Below are 20,305 nucleotides of genomic sequence, written 5' to 3'. Positions count from 1 at the left end.
CCACGAGCTGTGCAACACTGGTCAAGTCATTTAACTTCTATATGCCTCCGTTTACATATCTGGAAAATAAGAATAACAATAGTACCCACCTCCCAGGGTTTTATGGGGGAAAATGAGATAATATTTGTAAAGTACATTTTTAACTTTAAAATGCTCTATAAATACCAACATTACTATTATCACCACCACCACCATCATAATCACTAATCCAAACTTTTTCCTTGGAAAAACAAACAGTTTAAAAATGAAGTTTTTTCAGGAATGCTACATCATGAGGCATATAAAACAAGTAATACCACAATCTTCAATGAATCAAGTGTGTACACACAACTCAAAGGTATGTTAGCAACAATGAACTTTTGTCCAAGAAGTGGTATAAAAATACCATCCAGGAGGTGAATGATGGAGAAGTGAGCTGGCCATATGGTGAGAGTGAGGGAATAACAGATGGAGAACCTGGATGCTGCTTTGGTTCCCATGGAATGAATGATAAAAGACCAAAAGGAAGGTCTACAAAATGTTGGTTATATCTTTAATGGAGAATAGTTGGAAGGACATAAAAAATACAAAAGAAGAGAAGGTGTGACCTGTACGAATTCAGACAACTAGAATGGTGATTAGAAATTTTGACACTCAGAGCAATTCAATTGGGGTGGGTATAAAAACCCTAGAATAGCTCAAGTCTTTGGCTGAGGAAGCCACTAGGTGAACAGGGTAGGGGTGGGGTTATTGCATGAAGGAAATAGATGTGGTCCACTGTGCCACCTAGCTGCCCTTGAAGTACTATCAGGGACCTATAAATTTCTGCTTCCTGGGACAAAATTCTGGTTACCCTGCCTTAATAATGGTCTTGAAGGGAGTACCTACATTAAAAATATCAGAGATAGGCCAAAGTATCATAGTGTCCCAGAACACAATATTACACACATATTTGGCACTTAATAAATGTTTATTAAATAACCAGAGATGTTACTGAAAATTACTTGTCCAGGGTCACATCGTGAGCTACAAATAAAGGCAAGAACATATCTCAAACTTCTTAATCCCCAGCCTTGTTTTTTTTCCCTGTGCATGAATACCAATGATTTCTGTATGACAGTAGTAGCTCAGGATATATTTTGCTGTGTTGCTGTGATAGGAAAACTGTTAATATTCATGAAATACTTTGTGGGTTTAAAGGACTGCCTTGGTATTAATGTTGATTCATTAAAACAAGTAACAATAAGTCACCCTAACTACAAGGTGGGGAAAAGCCCATAGAAATTTCTGCATTGGTTTTTAGCTTATGATTTTCAAGAGGAAGAAGAAGAGGAAGAGGAAGAGGAAGAAGTGGAAGAAGAAGAAGCAGAAAGAAAACTGTAGTAGAGGAGGAGGGAGGAGGGGGATAGGGGGTGGAGGACAGGAGAGGGAGGAGGGGCATGGGGGAGGGAGGGAGGAAGACAAGAAGAGCACTTTAATTGTCAGGAGGATTGTGTTCAAGTTGACTTGTGAATTTCACAAACCAAACTCGTTTATTTTAGGTCAGTTAGGAAATAGCTCAGTAAGTGCAGTTGAAGTTTCCTGTAGATTTTTTAGAAGTTTACCATAACTCAATATGCACTTCATATTTGAAAAGGGAGACAAGATACCAATGTTCAAAACTGTTTTCAAGAGCAGCCATAGAAGTAATGTCACGTTCTGATCGTAACTCTTTGTCTCAGCCTCTGATGAATGAAAAGAACACAGTATTTGAATACAAAGACTTTGGTTCAAATCTTGGCTCCTCCAGTTAATAATATGTGACCATAGACAAGCAATTTCATCTTTCTGGCCCTCAGTTACCCAGTCCCTAAAGTGAGGAGATTGGATTGGGCAGGGGTGTGTGTATGTGTGATTCTAAGATCCCCTTCAGATTCAAATCCTACTAGAGAATCTTATAGAAATGGAAGGAATCCTTGAATCTGGGAGCCCTCCTGAATTTCCTCCCCAAAGGTGGTCTTAGGTCATGCTTTGCAAAGGATGTGGATGAAAGGAAAAGATGGGAAGAGGCTTATTATTATTAGGTTGAACTAATCATCGTAGGCCAAAGTGTTAAAAAAAAAAAACAGCGGTGTGTAGAATTTGAAGTTACTTTTCCTCCTGGCTGTGTTGCCATGAATACTTAATATGTCACATAGGCACTGAAAAGGACACAGTGATGGGATGGGAATCCCTGGGAGGATGGATATGGTTGGTAGTGGACTCTCCACATGCCAGGTGCTTATTTCACTCTGATGGCATACTAGGCCTTATTTTAAAATGTAGCCCAAGCTCCTGGGCCAGGAATAAAGGAATCCAGGAAAGCCAATACAGCACTTTCCCTACCTTTTGTTCTTGGCATTTAGGCTCACCAAAATTTAGTGTGGTATAATAAAATAATATAATAAAATATACTCCAATAAGATATCTTATGATAGGATGTAACATACCGTGATGCGATATAACATGATAAAAATACAAGATATAGCGTGATGCAATAAGAGAAGAGATGAGACACATTAGGACATGATATGACATGCCATGGTATACTATACTATAGTATAGTCAGGCATATAGTCAGGTCTCACATAAATGGCCTCTAGGGGATGAAGGTTCAGAATATAATCTCTCTCTGCTCTTATTTTTTTCTTCTGCTGAAGCTGCAGAATTCTGTCAGGTGGGAACTTCCCAGAGCTAGTCCCATTGCACGGCTGCCTCCCTATGTTCAGGCCTCAAAATAGGTTATTGAAGGAGTCTTTAGCTTCTTTATTCTTCTCCGCTCTTTGTTGGTCCCAAATACTCAAACACCGGTTAATGTACAAAGTTGTTTTTCCATCTTTCCTTTTCTTTTCCCTTTCTTTTCTTTTAAAAGTGTATCAGTTTGTTACGAAGTCCGTATCATCCCCATTTCTTATGGCACAATAGTATTCCATTACCTTCATATACCACAGCTTGTTCAGCCATTCCCCAATTTATGGGCATCCCTTTGATTTCCAATTCTTGGCTACCACAAAAAGAGCCGCTATAAATATCCTTGTACATATGGGTCCTACACGACATAACTCTGAGTGAGTGGAGCAGAGCCAGGAGAACCTTGTACACAACCACAGATATATGGATTCCATGAGGACCAACCCTGACATGCTTTGCTCTTCTCAGCAACGAAAGGTGCAAGGACAACTCCAGGGGACTCATGATGGAGAATGCTGTCTTCATCCAGAGAAAGAACTGTGAAGTTTGAATACAGATTGAGGTGCACTACATGCTTGCGTTTTTTCTTCTCTTTTGTTTTTGTTTTTGGTTTTTTTTTTTTGCTTCTGTCTCTTCTTTCTCATGATTCATTCCATTGGTCATAATTCTTCTCCACAACTTGACTAGTGTATAAATTAGTTCAATGTGAAGTTATACATGGTAGTTATATGAGATTCCATGCCATCTTGGGGAGGAAGGGGGGAGGGAAGGGAGAAAATCTGGAACTCAAAATTATGTAGAACCGTGTGTGGTAAACTAAAAATAAATTTAAATAAAAAAAATTCTTTCAAAAAAAAGTGTATCAGTTTTGCTATCAGTTATATGATAGCGAAAGCAGTTAGCAAAAGGAAAGAAAGAGAGTAGGAGGTTCTGACTAGCACAATTCTACGGAGACGCAACAAGGCAGCCATATACTTTCTTGCTCAGATTCCAAGAAAGGTCAGTTAATGGTAGTGTCTTCCTCTGAAGTTCAAAGTTAGGAGTGGTATGGAAAAATGTCTCAGAGTGGATATCACCAAACCAAGCCCCATATCAGCTCATCAGCCTGGCCCCTGGTCTCAGCCACAATGAAGCAGCAGTTAGTTCATCGTAGCCTCTCTGAATGAAATAGCTGTAGCTAATGAAAGCACCAACATCTTCCTGCATTCCCAACCTGGAGATTTGTAACAACAACCATACTGGCACACCCAGCACAGCTGCTAGCACAGGTTCTTAGATCTGTTTTACTGGGAAGGATAGCTGTTTCAGGGGTCAACAATCTTCTTTAATTACATAAAATACAGAGGAAATACAGAGAAGAGAAATAAAGACCAACAGACAGGGCTCTACTGCCTGAATCAAACCGATACTTCTATTTATACTTTACATCTACTGCTGAATCGAGAGAGCCTTTACCTCTGAGCAGTCAGGGAGCTCAGAACATACAGCTACTCAGAGTCTTGACCAGAGAATTACAAGATCCTCCTTGTAAGCGAGCCCCCAAAGCAAAAGCTCACCTCTCAGAATATATACTCTTTTGTCTAATAGGCTCAGAGCCAGAAGGCATCACAACCCTCGTGACTCAGTGCCTAATTAGCTTAGTACCAAAAGGTGTGGAAGCCTTCCTACAAGCAAGCTTCCCCTAAGCAAGCTTCCCTTAATGGGCTCCACCTGAGGCCTATTAGTGGGTGGGGAAGATATTATTCCTCATTAACCTTACAAGGACATGTACTCTACATCCATCCTCCTTCTAGCATTCTATTTTTCAGAATTTTCTGTGAGCCAATCCCAGGCAACTTTCATACAGTCTTTTTAGAATCTTTGTTTCCAAACATCCATTGCATTGCAGTCTAGGATAGCTTTGGCATCAAAAGCGGGGTTACAAAAGTACCAGTAATAAAGCATAAATACTCCTCCCCCTTCTAGTTTTGTTGTTCAGTTGTTTCAGTCATGTCCAACTCTTTGTAACCCCATTTAGTGCTTTCTTGGCAAAGATACTGGAGTGGTTTGCCATTTTCTTCTTCAGTTCATTTTACAAATTCTACAGATAGGGTTAAGTGATTTGCTCAGGGTCACACAGCTAGCAAGTATCTGAGTCTGGATTTGAACTCAGGTCCTCCTGACTCCAGGTCTAGTGCTCTATCCACTGTGACATCGAGCTGCCCCACTACTACTACCACTACCATTACTATTACCAGCACTACTACTACTACTACTACCACTACTACTACCACCACTGCTACTACTACTACCACTGCTACTACTACTACCAATACTACTACCACCATTACTACTACTACTACAACAACTACTACTACTGCTGCTACTACTACTATATTTTTTGTGTGAGGTGTAGAATTAAGATTGTGATTTTACCATCATGGGGAAATTTTATTAGTGTAGAGAACTTGTAGTGAGGAGTATTTTTTCATCAAAGTAGATCTGTATATATATAATAGAGAATTGCCAAATGTGTTGAGAGATTGAACAATTTGCCCAAAGTCAGGCAGCTTAGTAGGTAAGAAAGATCAGTTGGATTTGGGGTCAAAGGACATCTGTTCAAATTTGGACTCTGCCACTCAAACAAGGTCACTGCTTTCTCTTAAGTGGCCAGTGACCTCTTATTTACCAGATCTACTGGCCTTTTCTCAATTTTTATCCTTCTTGTTCTCTTCACAACCTCTGAGACTCTGAGCATGGTGAATCCGTGGCCTCGAGGCCACATGTGGTCCTCTAGTTCCTCAAGTGTGGCCCCTTGACTGAATCCAAACTTCACAGAACAGATCCCCTTAACAAAATGATTTATTCTGTAAAACTTGGACTCAGTCAAAAGGAGCACCCAAGGACCTAGAAGGCCACATGTGGCCTCGAGGGCACAGGTTCTCCATCCCTGTCTAGATCATTCTCTTCTCCTTGATACTCTCTCTAGGTTTTTGTATTAGTACTCTCTTCTGGGCCTTTCTGATTTCTTTCTTACCCCCTATGAGCACTGTTTTCCAGTCTCCTTCACTAGAATTTCATCTAGGTTTACCTGGGTACTGTGAGTATCTCCTAAAGTTTTGTCCTGGGACCTTTTTTCTTCTTTCTTGATGCTAACCTTCATTGACTTCCATCAATTCAATGATGTTGATAATTCTCAGATCTAATTATCCATCCCTAACCTTTTTCCTGACTCCAGTCTTGCATCTTGAGTTTCCTATTGTACATCTCAGGCAGGATGATGTCCTATAGACATCTAAATTCACCATGTTAAAAACTTATTTAATCTCCTCCTACAACCCTCCCATCTTCTTAACTTCACTATTATTGTGGGAGGAAACATCATCCTCCCGGTCACTCAATGTCATCCTCAACGAGGTGTCATCCTCAACTCCTCACTCTTTGTCACCCTTCCCCATGTCCAATAAATTATCAAGTCCTGTTGTTTCTACCTTAGCAATATTTCTCATCTAGGCCCCCTTCTCTTTTCTAACATTGCTCTCACTAGTGCAGGCCCTTGCCTCTTCATGTCTGGATGATGACAATAGACTTCTGGTTGGTCTCCTTCCCCACTCAAGTTCGTCTTCTACTCAGCTATCCAAGTGATCTTCCTAAAGTGCAGATCTGACCACATAAACCCCACCCTGCCATTCATTGGGAACTCCTATAGGATCAAATATAAAATTCTCTAGCTGGGCTTTTAAAACCTTCCATTACCTGGTTCCTTCCTGCCTTTCCAATCATCTTACTTTATTTTCCTTCATGTACTCTATGACCTAGTGACACTGACTTCCCTGCTGTTCTTTGTATGACTCCATCTCCCTTCCTTCCTTCCTTCCTTCCTTCCTTCCTTCCTTCCTTCCTTCCTTCTTTCCTTTGCCCTTTCCCCTCCATACCTTCCCTCCTTGTCTCTACTTCCTGGCTTCCCTGTCTTTCTTCAAGTCCCAGCTAAAATCTCATCTTCTACCAGAAGCTTTTCCAATCCCTCTTAATCATAGTGCCTTACTCCTGAGATGACTCCCAATTTTTCCTGTCTGTAGTCTGTTTGTACATAGTTGTTTGCATGTTGTTCCCTCATTAGACTGTGAACTTCTTGAGGGCAAAGTTTGTTTTTGTCCTTTTTTTGTATCCCTAGCATTTAACCCAGAGTCTGGGACATAGTAATGGTTTAATCAATGCTTGTTGACTGAAGTCATCTTGGGCAAGTCACTCAGTCTCTCTGGTCATCAGTTTCTTCAATTGCAAAATGAAGGGGTTGGATTACATCATCTCTAAATCCTTTCATCTCTATATCTGTGAATTTATAAATCCAAGTCTTCTTGACTCTTAGGCCAACTGTCTATACACTATGCCATCCTGCCTATTAAAAGGAAGGGGAGGTGGAGCCAAGATGTCAGCTGGAAAGCAGGGACTTGCATGAGCTCCCCTCCCAGGTCCATCCAAACACCTATAAAAATGCCTCTGAACAAATTCTGGAACTGCAGAACCCAAGAAATGGCAGAGGGAAGCAGGGCTCCAGCCCAGGACAGCCTGGATGGTCGCTGGGTAAGGTCTATCGCGCATGGAGCTGGGAGTGGAGCAGAGCAGAGCCCAGCATGGGCTGTGCCAGGAATAACTAGACCAGGAGCCAGGTGGAACAGGCCCTAGCACCCTGAATCAGTGAGCTGTGGCAGTTACCAGACTTCTCAACCCATAAAAACCAAAGATAACAGAGAAGGTTGGTGGGAAAAACTGTGGGGGACAGAGTGAAAGGAGTTTGCAGTTCGGCCTCCACCACGGAGGTGGTGCAGCTACAGAACTACAGCTGCAGTTGCTTCTGGCCCCAGGCCCACCTGGTGGGAGGAATTAAGTGGCAGATGTGAGCAGGAGAGCAGAGCCAGCTTAGATCTGAGTTGGGGTCTGGGTTGGCGGTTCTTGGAAGAGGAGGAGTGCTGGTGTGGCAGAGCTTGCTGTGTAGAAATAGTTCTGAAAATAACAGCACAGACCCTCAATCTTGGGACAAAGTCCTCTCTATTGTACAAACAGTCATACCCCAACCAAAAACTCAAGGGTTAAGTAAGTTGGCTGAGAACATGGCCAGGCAGTGAAAACAGACTCAGATTCAGACTCAGACTTTGGAATCTTTCTTTGGTGACAAAGAAGGCCAAAACATACAGCCAGAAGAAGTCAACAAAGTCAAAGAGCCCACATCAAAAGCCTCCAAGAAAAACATGAATTGGTCTCAGGCCATGGAAGAGCTCAAAAAGGATTTGGAAAAGCAAGTTAGAGAAGTGGAGGAAAAATTGGGAAGAGAAATGAGAGTGATGCAAGAAAATCATGAAAAACAAGTCAATGACTTGCTAAAGGAGACCCAAAAAATACTGAAGAAAATAACACCTTAAAAAATAGGCTAACTCAAATGGCAAAAGAGCTCCAAAAAGACAATGAGGAGAAGAATGCCTTGAAAGGCAGAATTACCCAAATGGAAAAGGAGGTCCAAAAGACCACTGAAGAAAATACTACCTTAAAAATTAGATTGGAGCAAGTGGAAGCTAGTGACTTGATGAGAAATCAAGATATGATAAAACAGAACAAAAGGAACGAAAAAATGGAAGACAATGTGAAATATCTCATTGGAAAAACCACTGACCTAGACAATAGATCCAGGAGAGATGATTTAAAAATAATTGGATTACCTGAAAGCCATGATTAAAAAAAGAGCCTAGATATCATCTTTCAAGAAATTATCAAGGAAAACTGCCCTGATATTTTAGAACCAGATGGTAAAATAGAAATTGAAAGAATCCACAGATCACCTCCTCAAAATGATCCCAAAAAGAAAACTCCTAGGAATATTGTTGTCAAATGCCAGAGCTCCCAAATCAAGGAGAAAATACTGCAAGCAGTCAGAAAGAAACAATTTGAGTATTGTGGAAACACAATCAGGATAATACAAGATCTAGAAGGTTCTATATTAAGGGATTGATGGGTTTGGAATATGATATTCCACAGATCAATGGAGCTAGGGTTAAAACCAAGAATCACCTACCCAGCAAAACTGATTATAATGCTCCAAGGCAAAATATGGGCTTTCAATGAAATAAAAGACTTTCAAGCTTTCTCAGTGAAAAGACCAGAGCTGAATAGAAAATTTGACTTTCAAACACAAGAATCAAGAGAAGCATGAAAAGGTAAACAAGAAAGAGAAATCATAAGGGACTTACTAAAGTTGAACTGTTTTGTTTACATTCCTATATGGAAAGATGATGTATATAATTCACGAGACCTCAGTATTAGGGTAGCTGAAGGGAATATACATACATACATACATATATATATATGTGTGTATATATATATATATATATATATATATATATATAGACAGAGGGCATAGGGTGAGTTGAATATGAAGGGATGATGTCTAAGAAAATAAAATTAAATGAAGGGATGAGAGAGGAATATATTGAGAGAGGGAGGAAGGAAGAGACAGAATGGGGTAAATTATCTTGCATAAAAGTGGCAAGAAAAAGCAGTTCTTTTGGAAGGGAAGAGGGGGCAAGTGAGGGGGAATGAGTGAATCTTGCTCTCATTGGATTTGAATTGAGGAGGGAATAACATACATGCTTAATTGGGTATCTTACCCCACAGGAAAGAAGGAGGATGGAGATAAAAAGGGGGGATGACAGAAGGGAGGGCAGATAGGGGGAGGAGGTAATCAAAAGCAAACACTTTTGAAAAGGACAGGGTCAAGGGAGAAAACTGAATAAAGGGGGATAGGATAGGAAAGAGCGAAATATAGTTAGTCTTTCGCAACATGAGTATTGTGGAAGGGTTTTGCATGATGATACACATGTGGCCTGTGTTGAATTGCTTGCCTTCTTAGGGAGGGTGGGTGGGAAGGAAAGAGGGGAGAGAATTTGGAACTCAAAGTTTTAAAAAAATATGTCCAGAAAAAAAAGTTTTTGCATGCAACTAGGAAATAAGAAATACAGGCAATGGGGCATAGAAATCTATCTTGTCCTAAAAGAAAATAAGGGAAAAAGGGGATGGGAGGAGTGGGGTGACGGAAGGGAGGGATGACTGGGGAACGGGGTAACCAGAATATATGCCATCTTAGAGTAGGGGGGCGGGTAGAAATGGGGAGAAAATTTGTAATTCAAACTCTTGTGAAAATCAGTGCTGAAAACTAAAAATATTAAATAAATAAATAAAATAAAAAATATAAAAATAAAATCTATACTCGGACAAAAAAAAGGAAGGAGAACCAAATAAAATGGTATAATGGGAATACTTTTAGACATTTTCCTCATATTTGTTATCCATTCCTCTGACGTCAAGTTCTTGCCTACCATGTTCCTCCCTTCTTCCCTTCCTTCCTTCTTTTCTCTCTCCTTTCCTTCCTTCCTTCCTTTGTTCCTTCCTTTGTTCCTTCATTCCTTCCTTCCTTCCCTGATATAGACAAAGTTCTGTGTTAGGTACTATGGGACATGTAAAGATAAAGAAAATGAGCATTATAGTGGAGTGGTTAGAGTTCAGGAATCTATTTTGGAAGACCTATCTATGAATCCTGCCTTTGATACCAATTCTCTGTGCCTACAGGCAAATTATCAGCTTCTCTAAAGCATAATAAATGATAGATTTGCTGTCTACTTCACGTGGTGCCTGCGAGGCTCAAATAAGATAATTTATGTAAAGAACTGTGCAAATTTTAACTTTAGTTACTATTAGCAAGCAGGGTATGGTTCTTGTCCTCAGAACGATTAACTTTTCTTAAGGAAGATAAGACATGCACATCAGGAAGTACTTTTCAATGAAAAATGTGTTAGGGGCCATAAACAAAGTACTCTGTGGGTTCAGAGGTAGCAGCAGGTTCCTTCTGTGAGAGAAAAGCATCTCTCAGTGTTGAGGATTTAGAGGTCAATCACTCTGCCATTTTGATGCCAGTGTGATTTTCTGTTTCTTCTAGGATAGGGTAACCAACCATATTCTTGCCTCCCCTCCATGCAGCAGAGCTGAAGACCACCAAGTGAATGGGTAGTTCTGTGGGCTGGTTACTTCTACTTCATCAGGCTAGTTTATGAAGCCATTTCCATTGCAGAAAGAATGAAATCTTCAGAAAAGGTCAGGACGCGGTGACTGCAGCCTCAGCGATTATAATAATTGTACACTTAGGGAAATGTCATTCTTAAATTCTCCTCCTCTTTAATGACCGCTTATTTTCAGCAGAATGTATGTCAGAATGAACACACGGGAAGATGTATTGGATCTGTCAGTTGACCCAGTTTAGCTACAGCATGACTTCCAGATGTGTTCACACTAGAGTAATTAGCTTGGATTAACAGGCAACCCCGATAGTCTGAGTTTTAGCTAGAAAATGATTACTTTAGACTTAAGAGTTTAAAGTCGAGGCAGAACAGAGGGAAAGAGAGACAAGAGACTTAACATACATTAAAGTATGGCATTGCATTTCTGTATTTTTTTTTACTGTTGTATGCTAGAAACATGACAAATGTTAAAGAATCAAAATGGTCCTCTAAAGTACTATTTGCAAGGAGTTACAGAGCTCCAGTTCTCTGCAGTTCCTTCCTTTTTCCTTTCTTTTTTTAAGATTTAAATTCTTATTTATGGATTTTGTTTTTGCAGTGTAGTCATTAACTTCTATACTGTCCTGTACTCCATCGAATCCTTCCCCCACCCCCCAACTATAGACTATAAAGCAGAAACAACTAAGGAAGAAACCATGTCTGACATTCTATACAAGGAGTCCCATCTCTCTGCCAAGAAGAGGAACATTTACTTTATTTTCTGTTTTTCTGGACTAAGAGTGGTCATTACAATTAATCGGAGCTCTTCTACCCTTCTGTGTTGTTTTCACTGACATTATTATACTGAGGATACTGTTTTTGGGAACCCCTAACATCACTCTGCATCCATCCAGCAATCTTTCCATGTTTCTCTAAGGTCACTACTCATCTTGAATTTGGGAAACAGTGTTCAAGAAATGTTGTGGCCAATCGTCATTCATTGATGTGAATTTTGCTAGGCTGGACCACAGATGACAATCGTATTGCTGTGGAATTAAAGCATTTTCAGCCTGTTTAGACCTGCCAAAGCTTGTGTTCCAATGACATAGACTGCATTATCTAAACACCACCTCCATGCCAGGATGAAGCATCAGAAAATTCTTTTTAGAAGAGGTGAAGGCATTACATACTTGGAAGAAGTACTGGGCATCCCTCTAAAGACAGTGAGTGGTACTTAATATAGGAATTTGTATATCAATACATAATTATGAAGTTCAGTGAGTCCATAAACATTTATAAAGTGCCTTCTAGGTGTCAGGCACTATGCTACACACTGGAAGGTTTAGACTACACTCTAAATTGGGCTCTTAGAAGCCAAAGGTTTGTTCCTGCTACATGCTGATGCTCATTTGTTGTATTTAATAATAGAGATTTGAGCTCTTAATTCATTTACTGTTAGGCAAGTGCTCATATCTGGGAAAATACCACTTGAGTCAGCAAACCTTGTTATTACTAGCAATTCTTCCTGGACTGTGATTGAGTGGCCTAAAGAAGCTAAATTCTTTGTTTATCCCTGGGATAATCAGTGTGGAGACAGGATGGCAGGAAAGGATGGAATATGTTTTACTTCATTTTATCTGAGATCTTTTTGACCTTTTGTTTCATATGTGAACAAGCCAATAGGGAGGGAGTAATTGAAGATACATGAAGGAGACAGGAAGATTCTTGGAGAAGAACCTGGAGAAAGTGTGATATGATGGAACCCAGGAAAGAGGTAGCAGGATTGTCATCACTAAGAATTAGGGTTATCTACATAAAAATGGAGAGTGACACGTATTCTCCTCCACTGTGGAAGACTGTTGGACTGGACCCTTCTAGGGATGGTACTAGCTCTAACAATGTGACCTGCTGCATCATTTACTCCATAGATCAATACACATCTGTCTGAGAGAAGCAAGAAGATACTGGAAGAGGTCACAAGCCCTGAGACTACTGGCAAGAATGGGAGAAGTAATAAAAGAAAGAAAGCCAAGTAGACTAGTGACTACCATTCTTCTATCCGCCCAGACTATTTTCTGAGCCTAGCAGAATTAAGACTAAGTTTTTTTCTTTCTTCTTGTAATCTGAAAAAGTGTTCTTTGTGCCAGGTTATTCTTACTAGGTTATCTTTGCTTCTGAGACATAAAGGAATGAAAGAAAGAATGGGTGGCAACATTGAGACCTGTGGGGGGGAGCTACCATCAGTTAGGCTGAATCTTCTCAGAGAAGCAGAGGGCTAAGTAATGGGTTGGAAGCACTGGGGCTGGTGGAACATCTCGGGGCTTGATGAGAGACGAAAATTTGGGAACAGTTGCTGTGGGAAATGAGCTAGGAAATCCATGAAATTAGAATAATGGGTGCCAAGCAAGAGTGAGGGCCAAGCATGGGTTCTGAACAATTTGGGGACTTGGATCAATTGATAATTGCTTATACAGTTTAGGGGCATGTACACAATAGATGTGTAGTTTTCTATTGCACTGGAAACATTAAGTGGAAAACTGTGCTGAACTCACTGACTGGCTTCAAATATATTTTGCTCTAGTGAACATATTTAGTAAGAGAGATGCATGAAATTTCATTATCTCTAAAAGTCTTACTTTTTCTTTATTTCTTATTGCTTTAATTATGATAATCAGACCCTCAGTGCTTCTTTTCTCATCTGACTCACTGGATGCCTAAAACAATCGCAGGAACCACTATTTATACTTCCCTTCTTACTTTGGCTTTGCTTTGAAAATGAGAATCCAGGGTAATTTTTAAAGGGGAATAAGTCCCACAGTAAGACAAGTGATTAAAAAATTTTATTGGGTCATAAGTAGAATATTTTTAGACAATACTTCTAAGATTTTTTAGGGGGAGATAATTTTGCTTGTTAATATAAAGTAACAACAATAACAACAAAAATAACATTTATTTAGTGCATACTATGTACCAGGCACTGTGCCAAGTGCTTTAGAAATCTTATTTTATCAATAAGTAATATACTATTGCAAAAGAATGGCCTTTCTGATGCAGGTTATTATTTGATCAGGGTAACCTGTCAATAATGAAGTCACATTTTTATTTGTGATATCAGCGAATAGGAAATTCAAAAGACCCATTCTTGACTTTTGAGGTAGCTGCAAAGAAGTAATTTTGCATTTGTAAAAATAAAATAAAATAGAATAAACACTATTTGAAGAGACAGTAAAAGGTAGTTGAATATGGGATTTTGATTCAAGAAAACTTAAGTTTGAATCCTATCTCAGACATTAATTTGTGAATCTATGGGCTTCCATTTTCTCATCTTAAAAATTAAAGGATCAGTCTTGATGACTTCTAAGGTCTCTTACAGTTCTGAGTGTATGATCTTGATAAATATTTTTATACTAGAGTATATTGCTTTACTAAATTGTAGTCTTGCTGAGGGCTAGGGAAGGAACTGAATCTTTTCCATTTTTTTCTTCATCAGTACCCAGCAAAGTATTCCCCCCAAAGTAGCTGACTTCCTCCATGTTTATTGGCTATTGAATTGAAAGGTAAGGCAGGAGTTGGTGTTCACAATATAAGATATACATCTTTTACATATGCTCTGTCGTTGTGGTTTTATATCTCTTTTCTGCCACCAACATTCTCCTTCCATTTGTACTACCTCCTTCTATAGGTAGGATTTCAGCATGGGAATCTTGTTCATTCTTCCAAGTTATCCTCAAAAAACAATCCCTGAAAACTTCTTGACAGCTAGAGCTGTTCAGTGGAATATGCTGCCTCTAGAAAGATGGTGGGTTTCTCCTCCTTGGATGTCCAAGCATTTGTCTAGTCTCTGATCATGAGGACTCCTTTCTTGCATAGGCTGGGCTAGGTGCTTGCCTAGGTCCCTTACAACTCTTAAATTGTATGATTCTGTTATTTTATCATAAAGTGTTTGCTGAGGCTTTGAGGAAAATAACATAGAGTATTCAGTGCTCTATTCAATTTTACTTGATGCTCCATGTCAGAAGACATGGGTTTAATCCTGCCTCTGTGCCAATGGGCAATTAACATAAACTTCTATAGCCTTAGTTATCTTATTTTTAAAATGTAGGAGCTGGCTAGATAAGCTAAGATCCTTTTCTGCCTTAAATCTATAATCCTATGGTATCCTAGCCGGAAATTATTTTTTCTCACTTCCTACACTTTATTTGCACCACCCATGGAGTACTGAGCACATAATGCTTTGTATTTTAGTTGCTTGTTTAAACACCTTATTTCCCCTACTAAACTAAAGTCCTCTTATATATCTCTATCCTCCTCTACAGGTAAGTCAGTGTTCAACCAATATTTATTGAATTAGTGAATGAATGAATGAATGAATGAGGCAATAAATGGAAAGGAACATATTTTGATTTCTGCTGCAATTACCAGCCAAAGCATGTTTGTTCATCCCATTTCAAGAGGATATTACCCTTACAATATGGCATCATTGAAAAAAATTCTGTGGTTGAAAGAGAAAGATTTTATGAGAGCTATATCTAGACAAATGTATAGGATCACAGATACTTGTTTTTATATAGTGCCTATCATGCAAATGGGAAAATATTGTAGAGGACTCTTTAAGCTATAATTCATAAATCAGTTTACATTTATCATATGTGCAGACCACCATAGAGAACTCTTTCTTGTGAACCTCTTTTATGTGAGAAAATTTCCTCATTCTGCCTCTCCCTAGCCCTTCCTCCAGTGCCCTCTTTCTTGCCCATTCATATTTTGAGATCATTCCAACATAATCAACTCGCATTCATGCTCTCCACCTGTGTAAATGTCTTTTAATTGCCCTAATAATAATAAAGTGCTTAGGAATTTCATGTATCATCTTCCCATATAGGAATGTAAGCAGCTCAACTTTTTTGAGAACTTTATGATTACTCTTTTATGTTAACTTTTTTTTATACTTCTCTTGAGTCTTACATTTGAATGTCAAATTTTCTATTCAGCTCTGATCTCTTCATCAGGAATCCTTAAAAGTCCTCTATTTCATTAAATATGTATTTTTCCCCTGAAGGATTATACTCAGTTTTGCTGGGTAGCTTTTTCTTGGTTGTAATCGTAGCTCCTTTGCCTTTCAGAATATCAAATTCTAAGCCCTCCCATCCTTTAATATGGAGGCTGTTAAATCTAGTGTGGTCATGACTATGGTTGCACAGTATTTGAATTATTTCTTTTTAACTGCTTGCAGAATTTTTCCTTTGACTTGGGAGCTCTGGCATTTGGCTATAATATTCCTGGGAATTTTAATTTGGGGATTTCTCTCAGGAGGTGATTGATGGATGCTTTCAATTTCTATTTTACTCTCTGTATAAAGGATATTGGAGCAATTTTCCTTGATAATTTCATGAAATATAATAGCTGAGCTCTTTCCTTGATCATGGCTTTCATGTAGTCCAATAATTCTTAAATTGTCTTTCTTGATTTATTTTCTAGACCAATTGCTTTTCTAATGAAATACTTCAAATTTTTCTACTTTTTTCATTTTTAAACTTTGTTTCATTGTTTCTTGGTGTCTCATGGAGTCATTAGCTTCCAATTGCCCAATTCTAATTTTTAAGGAATTATTTTCTACAGTGAGATTTTGTACTTCTTTTCCCGTTTGGCCAATTCTGTTTTTTAAGGAGTTCTTTCCTTCAATGAATTTTTGTGACTCTTTTACCGTTGACCAATTCTGTTTTTTAAGATATTATTTTCTTCAGTATTTTTGTGCCTCTTTTACAAAGCTTTTAATTCTCTTTTTATAATTTTCTTACATCACTCTCACTCCTTTTCTCAAATTTTCTACTACCATTTTTATATCTTTCTTTAATTCAGGAATTCTAGTTAAGCTTTGGTCTTATTCACATTTGTTTTTGTTTTGTTTGTAGCTGTTTTCACATTGTTATCTTCTTCTGAGTTTATGTCTTGGTCTTCCCTACCATTATAATAGCTTTTTATTGATCAGGATTTCTTTTTGCTCATTTTTCTTGTCTATTTCTTTACTTTGAGCTTTATGCTAACATTGAGCTCTGCTTACATGAGAATGGGGAGGCAATGTCACAAGCTTCAGGGTTTTTCATGCTGTTGTTCTCAGAGTTAGTTCCTGAGGTCTGCAAGGTTTCAGTGCTTTTAAGGTGGAGTAATCCCAGGAGAGGTGTGATCACTGCTTTTCGGGCCTGCACTTTACTCAGAATCTATTAAAATAGCAACAAAAGCAGCAGCAACGACAAAATGGACACCTTAATTTAAAGCGTATGCACCTCAAGTTTGCAAAGAATTTTGCTCAAAAAAAAAACCCCATGAAGTAGGTAGCACATCTATAACTTTTACCATTTTGCAAATGTTTAAACTGAGGCCCAGGGAGAATGAATGCTTTTCCCAGTGTCTAATGGGCAAAAGCTAGAATCTGAACACAGGGTCTTTGACTGAAAATCTAGTGTTCTTTGCACTATTTTACAGCTCTAAGCATGATGACAGCTGGCAACTGACTAGGAATGTCCCCTCCCCCTCAAAAAAGGAGGGAACAGGTTGTAAATACTTCAGAAGCAGTCTATTAAAAGTAAAATAACCATTGGTGAAATTCTTTGGTGGTGTCCTCGGACATAGAAATAGAGTTGCTTCAAATTTAGACAATTACCCATTTTTTATTGTTATTTTTTATGTATGATACTTCTGTCAGTTTATTGTTGTCAGAAAGCAGGAGTGCATGCTCTGGCCCAAATTCAAGAAATGGAAACAAAAAGAAATTCTTCTTTCTGCAATCTTTTTTTTTTTGAAAAGGCTGGTCAAAGTTTATTAGCTTTTGTTGAGTACAAAGTAAACATGTTACTGAGGCTGCTGAAAAGCACATAGGTGATTCAGATAGTAAAACACACACACACAAAAAAAAACCCAAAAAAAACAAAACAAAAAAAAACCCAACAGTGTGGTTTCTTTTACTCATTTTTTTGGTGTTTTGCTTTTGTTTTCCTTTTTAGAAAAAAACCACACCCACACAACACAACTACTTCTACACTTAAGCAGCCTATCTATTCTAAGGGAATAGGTGGGAGAGGGTAGGATGGGCAGGGGTGGGGAGGGGAGGGGGAAATGGACTCTAATGCCTAGCATGCTTCAGAAGCCGGAGAGCAGCAAGGAGGGTGCTGCTGCTCATGCAGAAGGCCCAGTTTTGGTCTTGAAGGGCTTCCTCATGGCCTCCTGAGCCAGGTCACAGGTGATCGTGCCATGAGCAACCTGGAAAGTTCCTGAGTGCTCTGGGGATTCCAATACAGTAGTCATGAATGGATGACTCAACTTCCTGAAGAAGAAGCTTGCCCGCCAGTGGCCTGGGTCTGATTTGGTAGAGGATCACTTCCCCAGAGTACTCAGTACTTTCACGGGAGCTGTTGCTGGAAGTGGAACCCAGAGGCCTTCGGTAGTGGTCATGGGTTGCTACAAGTGAACCACCGGACAGGATTGCTGCCATGTTGCTTGTTCTTCCATGTAAACCTTAGTGGTGGCTCCCAAGCAGCCCGTCAGGCAGTGGTCTGCGGTGGACGATCATGGGTGACCTGGGTCGGGGGAAGGGGGCGGTAGGCCACAGAGCCCATTTGTAAAGGAGATTATGGGAGGATACTCCACAGCAAAGCAATGCAAGAGCTCTTTGGGATTCTTCTTTCTGTAATAGGTTAGGATGATGCTGGTTTTTTTTTTTTTTAATTGAATTGTTCCAGGGAAGTCTTGATCATTAACTTGGTTAGGCAGGGAAGCTTTTCTTTATTCTTGAAGCCTTTAGCTATAAAGGAGAAACTCTGACATTCAAGGCTGGAAATACAGCAAACCCTTTTTGTCTTATCACTTTCTCTTGGATCCAAAACCCAGCCTAGTTTGGATTTGCTTGGAAAGTATCAAACCAACCATTTCCTCCCTTTCTGAGGCCAATATCAGCCTTATAACACTGGGTACTTAACTTTCACGTAATGTTCCCCTCTTGACCTGTTCAATTTAAAATGTTTTATGCCAGGCATCAGTCAAAAAAGACAAACATAAAATAATATTAAAAAGCAGTCCTTCCCTCAAACCTACATTCTTCTATGGAAAATGGCATGTACGCAGACAAGGTAAACATTGCGGGGTTGGGAGTTGGGTGGAAGCGGGGAGTCTGTGCAACTTATTTAAATTTTTTATTGTTGATTCGCCGAATTTAATTTGATAGGCACTTGAAAGTGTACAGTGACATCATTATTTGTAGGCTCGTTACAATCTCATAACGTCCATCCTTATTAAGCATAGGTGGCCAGGTGGCATGGGATGGCAGTCATTAAGTGGTAAGTGCTCTGGGCATCACCATTGTCTCTGTGGATCTCAGTCTGGGAGAAAATTGCTATAAGCTGAAGCTGGTGAATTTCCTATTTGCAAAGCTGATTTACTATAGATTGTTATTCAGTGGAGATAACATTTGCAGCATACAATTGTCTCACATTAAAGACATGGATGGAGAATCAGGAGACTGTAATGGGCTATTTTGTTAATGTGAAACTTGTTTCTTAGGCCCGGAATTTATCCATCCAATGAAATGAAAGACCCATCCTTTCTGCAGCATAGGCCCTGGTTTTTGATATGTGTTTCTCATTATCTCCTTTCTTCCTCTTTTGCTTCTTTGTTTCGTCTGCGTCCTTCACTCTTGGAAAACAGAACTTACTTAAGATTCTGCACATCTGTTCAGTTTTGCAGCTGTTCAGAAATCTGTCATTCACTTAGAAAGTAGGAATCTTTATGTTCTTATTCTTGATAACATATATATGTATATGTTTTATATGTGACACTATATATGTTTTATATAGAACATATATATAATGTTTATATTTGTGTGTTTAATAGGGTGACATTCCCCTTCTAGCTCTGTAGAACTAGTAATATAGATTTCAGATCAATATAAAGAAGAATTTATGAACAGTTAGAGACCACATAAGCAAGGAGAGATTATATTAAAATGGTATGGGCTGCCTCACGAGATAGAAAGTTTCCCACATTCAAACAAAAGTTCAATATCTAGAAGGAGTCCTTGCAATGGGCAGGAAACTGAACAAGGTGACCTCTATAATCTGAACTCTTAGATCCTACAATTTTATAAAGACATCTGAATCCTCCATCACAAACATCTACTGATTTATTCAAGGGAGACAGTCTATTCTAGCTTTCTCCTCATGGCAGTCTCTCTCTTGCTGGTTTATGATGATTCATCCTCCAATCTATTATTTGGGGGACTAACTTGCATATTTGCAAAATGTTTTATTTAATATCTGAGTACATATTTTTACATTAAGAATTTAGTTCTTTTGATGGAGTCTGAATACAGATCAAAGCATACTTTTTTATTTTTTCTTGAGTTTTTTTGTCTATGTTTTTTTACATATGGAAACATGTTTTGCATAACTACACATGTAGAACCTATATTAAAATTGATTGCCTTCTCAGTGATGGGTGGGAAGTGGGGGTGGGAAGTGAGGGAGAGAATTTAGAACTCAAAATTTTAAAAACAACTGTTAAAATTGTTTTTACATGTATAATTGGGGACAATAAAATACTAAATA

The sequence above is a fragment of the Trichosurus vulpecula genome, chromosome 4 (genome assembly GCF_011100635.1).
Source record: "Trichosurus vulpecula isolate mTriVul1 chromosome 4, mTriVul1.pri, whole genome shotgun sequence".
NCBI lineage: Eukaryota > Metazoa > Chordata > Mammalia > Diprotodontia > Phalangeridae > Trichosurus > Trichosurus vulpecula.
This window is presented reverse-complemented; position numbering follows the sequence as displayed.